The sequence below is a fragment of the Ixodes scapularis genome, unplaced genomic scaffold (genome assembly GCF_016920785.2).
Source record: "Ixodes scapularis isolate PalLabHiFi unplaced genomic scaffold, ASM1692078v2 PGA_scaffold7__128_contigs__length_106722199, whole genome shotgun sequence".
NCBI lineage: Eukaryota > Metazoa > Arthropoda > Arachnida > Ixodida > Ixodidae > Ixodes > Ixodes scapularis.
The window spans coordinates 84,238,203-84,243,350 of record NW_024609882.1 but is presented as its reverse complement, the minus strand read 5'-3'; positions in this window follow the sequence as shown (position 1 = coordinate 84,243,350).

Here is a 5,148-nt window from a genome sequence, read left to right as displayed (position 1 = left end):
AATCTGTGACATATATACTCAATAGAACAGCCAGGAATGCCATGAGAAAGTGTTCACGTGCCACGTCAAGCTTAGAGAGCATTGTACATGTATTGACGGGGATAAAGGCAGATAAACATTTGTAAAAAAATCATTATCAAACTAAGTTCACGCTTGGTCCTTTTGGTTCCAACCCATAGCAACGGACCCATTGCAAAGAAGACTGAACAGTTTGCTGCTTCAAAAATATTTACAATTATTTTTCTTTTAAAACACTAGAGCAGATACACAATAAAAAAAACACAGTTCATGCCGCAAATATTTTGGGGGGCAGCTCAGCCATAAAAAAAATATCAAAGTGAGCAGTCTCCTAAAAAAATGTGACCAAAAATTATGCTGACATGCTACATCTCCAAAAAGAACCATCTTGGCCTATACAACAAATTGTAATATTAACAATAGAAAAGAAAGATTAATCTAAACAAGCACCGAAGTTTCTTTCCACTTCTTTTGGAACTTCGAGAACTCTTGGAGGGCTCCCTGCGCCTTCAGATGCACCAGAGCAACTTTTCTTGACGACTGCCGCGACCCCTCCTGCGGGTTCATTGCCACAAGTCGCCTGAAAAAAAAGATAACATAAATAATGGGTGGGATTTCTTAGAGGAGGATGTATAACAGAAGCTAAGGAGTTCCTGGCTCCTTCTTTAACTTCTCTATCGGTTAGTAATCCAATCTGGACAAATTCTAAACCTCGTCTATAGTATACTTTCAAGCCGAGACACGCCCTTAATTTGGACAGTCCGTGCAGTCACCATGAGCCTCCAAGTCTGATCCTTGCATCAAGACGAATTGTGATTGTACAAAAAAAACAACAATTCAGCTTACTGGCATCAGTTCTCAGTAATAACTGGACACATTTCGGATCTTGTGTCAGCACACAACGCTAAAACATTCTACAACCCGAGACGGAGGCTACAAAGAAGGACGAACACATCCGTCTCAATTGAAACGTATGTCTTCGAAGCTTTTATCTCGGTTTGTAGAATGTCATATTAACCAGCTCGCCTGTCTAGTAAAGTTGTACCCAACGATACTTCGGTTAAAAAAAGGACTTCACAGTACCAGTAAATGCAATATTACAAAACAACTTGCCTGGGGTGCTTAAGCAGAATATTCTGGTTGTTATTAGAAGGACGTTATCATTTGAGCCCGTTCTCGTTTCGCCCTTCTCACTTGGCCCTTCTCAAAAAGATCTTCTCTCTTGGACCTGGCGCATTTGGTCCTTTCCCGTTTCGTCCTTCGCATTTCAACCCTCCTCATTTGAGTACGTTCTTGTTTCGCCCTTTTCACCTGGCCCTTTTGAAAACGGCCATTCTCAAAAATATCTCGCTTTGACCCGTCGCACTTGACTCGTTCTATACGAAAATCGTTTTTTTTTTTTTGGGGGGGGGGTTATATTAATAAGTACATTGATATATTTTGTGCGTGCTTGTGTGTGTGTGCCACGCTGCAGGCATACTCTCTCTGCCAAGGATTTTAGCAGTGCGTCGAGATCGCCTTGAAAAGCTACTAGCTGACAATAAAACAGACCAACTATTTAACGCAGCCAGATCAGATTCCGAAATGTCACGTTTTTTGGGGTCTCTCGACCTGGGACAATGCCACCACTTCCATATTGCAGTGTTTCTCAAATGGGGGTCGCGAAGGCATCTATAGGGGTCCGCGAAGCCATGTCTTATCAGTCAAGCACGACAATATTAGTTGTCTTTCTTCACGTCGTTAAGAAACGTTCCAATTTTTGGGTGAGTACTCTCGTGCGTGTGTCAATGAGATAAGTCTACTTCACACTAGCAATTCATTTATTAAATCATTATCATGATAGCCTATACCTTTCTATTCCCCTCACCCCGAGCGGGGTTCTCCATCATCTCCGCCTTTCTACAAGGGGTCCGCGAAACATCAATGGTAGAGAACCACTGCTAATATATATGCTATTTCTGTTCAAACAAAGTTTCCAAATTAAATGTTCATCGCATTTTTTTTTCTCGTTTGCTTAGAGGAAGGGAAGGACGCGTCATTGTACGATTCTCAGTGCGCACCTCTACACATAACATATACCTAATGCTATGTTGGAGGCCCAAGCAAGGTAAGGCTCATCAACAAAGCCGCGAAGGCATAACAACGTTAGAAGCATGCCGAAGTAATGCCATTCGGTCGTAGGGCGAACGGGCAAAATGAGAATGGGTCCAGTTGCGAAAAACACGATTCGGATCTTATGAGAAGGTTCAAACGAGAATGACCAAATGAGAATAGGACGAAATGTGCAAGGTTCAAATGCGAATGGGACGTTTTGAGATACACCCATTATTAGAATGCTGAACATTCATGTCTTTTGGTTCATATAACTTATTCTAACTGATTAGCATAGCCCGGTCACAGGTATATTCGTGTGCCCCTGCAGCACAAGGGCTCAGGCATTTGAAGCCGATCGATACTAAGGCGGATTAAAATATAAGTTGCATGCTCCGTAGGATGCACAAGTTCTAGTATTGGTTCTATATGACAATGTATCTGAATACCAGATTCATCCTGATTCTTTCATTATATTGCAACATAATAATATGACTTACAGAGAAACGGTCCTCCCAAGCAGGTCACGCAGTTACTGCAGCACATCCAATTAATATGAGCAACGAATATTTTCAAGCGAATTGTGAATAAGGGTGTCTAGAAAGCAGCACGTTAACATCAGGCCTTTGCCTTTTTTAGTTCGAAGTTTAACCAAAAACATGGCACAACATGTTCCAGGTTGCTGTTGAACGTGCCAAACAAACACAAATGCTAACGCTAATATGCTGCTCTACAAAACATATTTCTTTCCGAATTGCTGCCGAAAGTTAGACACTTTGTTTAATGTAATTGACAATGCCTCAGCGAAAGTGTGACCAAGCTGAATGAAACCCTTAATATCTACATGGGAATACTGCAATAGGTTCGACGAATCGTTATGCGCCCGCTACACCGAGCGTTTTTTTTTTCTTTTTTTTTTTCTTACAGATTTTAAATTGTAGGCGATTTGCGAAAATTAGGTTCTTGCGAAAAATAAGTCGATTACAGTCTTTGAAATTTCTAATTTCGAGCCAAATTGGCTTTGCCGGAAATACGTTGAAGAGCACACCATCATTCAAAAGTATGCCAAACTGCTTAGGATGTTGGCAAGGACACGATAACAGATTAGCTACATAATTTATTGCTAACGGCTTATTATGTCATTAATGCTGTCAAAAAGTATTTAGCAGTTATTGCTGCTTCCCAGGCAAAAAAATCGCCTATTTATTTCTTCATGAACTGCAATATCCACTAGACAATTCTACCACCTGAAGGAATTAGAACTGTCCATACGATACATTTTTCCAAAGGAAATTCACAGCGCACATTTTTATAACTGAAAGGCTCATCTATAGTTACCTCTAAACGAACTTCAACGCTGCTAGCAGCTCAGCAGGGTACTTTAGGTATGTGGCGTACATCAGCTTCATGGCAGAGAGGAAGCTGACTCCTTCGAAGCACCTGGTGCCATCCAGTGGCAGTCGAAGATGCTTCTGCCTGAAAAAAAGTCGATTTTTTTAGTCATAAAGGAACGCTGAACCGAACGTTTATTATTTTAACTGTGTTTGAGAACATTAATAACTAGGACTTCGAGAGTTGTATTGTTTTCAAACATGGCACACCTTTTCAGTTTTTATCTGGGGAGGAGATTCTCAGTTTCTTCCGGTTAACATATATATCCATGAGTTTTATCGCTTTATTCCGGTGATATATACCGTATTTTCCTTTAAATCACAAGGAGAAATCACACTCCGGTGAGGTGAATGAACTTAATAAGCGATAAAAACAAGTCAAATCCCATCCTCAAAAAAAAAAGAAAAGAAAAGTGAACTTGACATTCAAAACCCAATTACAATTCACGAGCATGCTCCTGAATGTGTGAGGCTGCATGCATAATGCGCGACTACGGTCGCATAATCACGAGCAAGCTCGTGAATTGCGAGGTTAGTTAGGTCATGATGGGGCGAAAATATTTGTTTGAGGGGCTCTGCAGTATTTTTATTGGCAGAGCGAAGCTCTGCCACTATGGCCAGGATTCGGGTCGTCCAATCAAAGAACATCAACGCGCGTCGTCCGTACAGGCACTTCTGGTTGAGCTGCACGACGTCGTGCATGTAGCGTTACTCTACATAAAAAGGCTGTCCTCAGTCCATAAGCGGGAGTTCACTCTGAGCATGCGCAGCGTTCATAGAGCTCCGATGTGGCGTCCAGTGAATACCAGCTATTACAATAAAGGTTTCAACTCGACCGGGGTAATTTCGAAGTAAATTCGTTTATCAGAAGCTCAAGTTATTTAGGAAATATCAGTCCTGAAAAAATGCCATTAATTTAGTACGCAAAACGCCCGGAGCATCCGCGGCACGCACACGAGTATTACCACGACGATGATTGATTACTGACTCAGCGCGGATAAGTTTACTGGGCGACTCAAAATATCGCATGATCATGCGTTACTATTCCTAAGATGCAAAAGCCTGCACTATTTCTCTGCATCAAGCAGGTGCCACCCTTATTTCACCGCATATTTAGCAAGCTGCCAAGATCGCTCACACGGTCGAGTAGCAGAGGAACGCAGTGCTCCAATATGCTTTCAGACGCATTTAAAAAAAGAAAGTTAAAAACAAGCTCCGTTTCTCAAACGCTCTATTGAGAATATATTACGCTTTCGACCTTATGAAAATACTTCGTTCCTTAAAACATAACTGACCAATGTTCACGCCTTCTAATCCAATCTTCCCTCATCCTCCAATTGCCCCATCCCCCTCCCCGATCAAGCGCTAAACTTTGAACCATGTGAGGTTGAACTTGGCGGCAAAAGAAGTTTAATTCGACGCGCTGAAGCACGCATGTTGACAGCGGCTTGGCATAATAATGCGGGAGTACTGCGAAAACTGTGCCCTCCTAGTGCCCAACTACTAAGTAGGAATAATGAATGCTTGGAGTTGGGCTAGTTGGTTTGACATTGATGGTATGCTGCGCTGCGTAGTTACGCGGAAAAAACTGGAGAAATGAAATTAAGGCAGAAGGACAGAGAAAAACATGCATGAATTGGCGCAGACT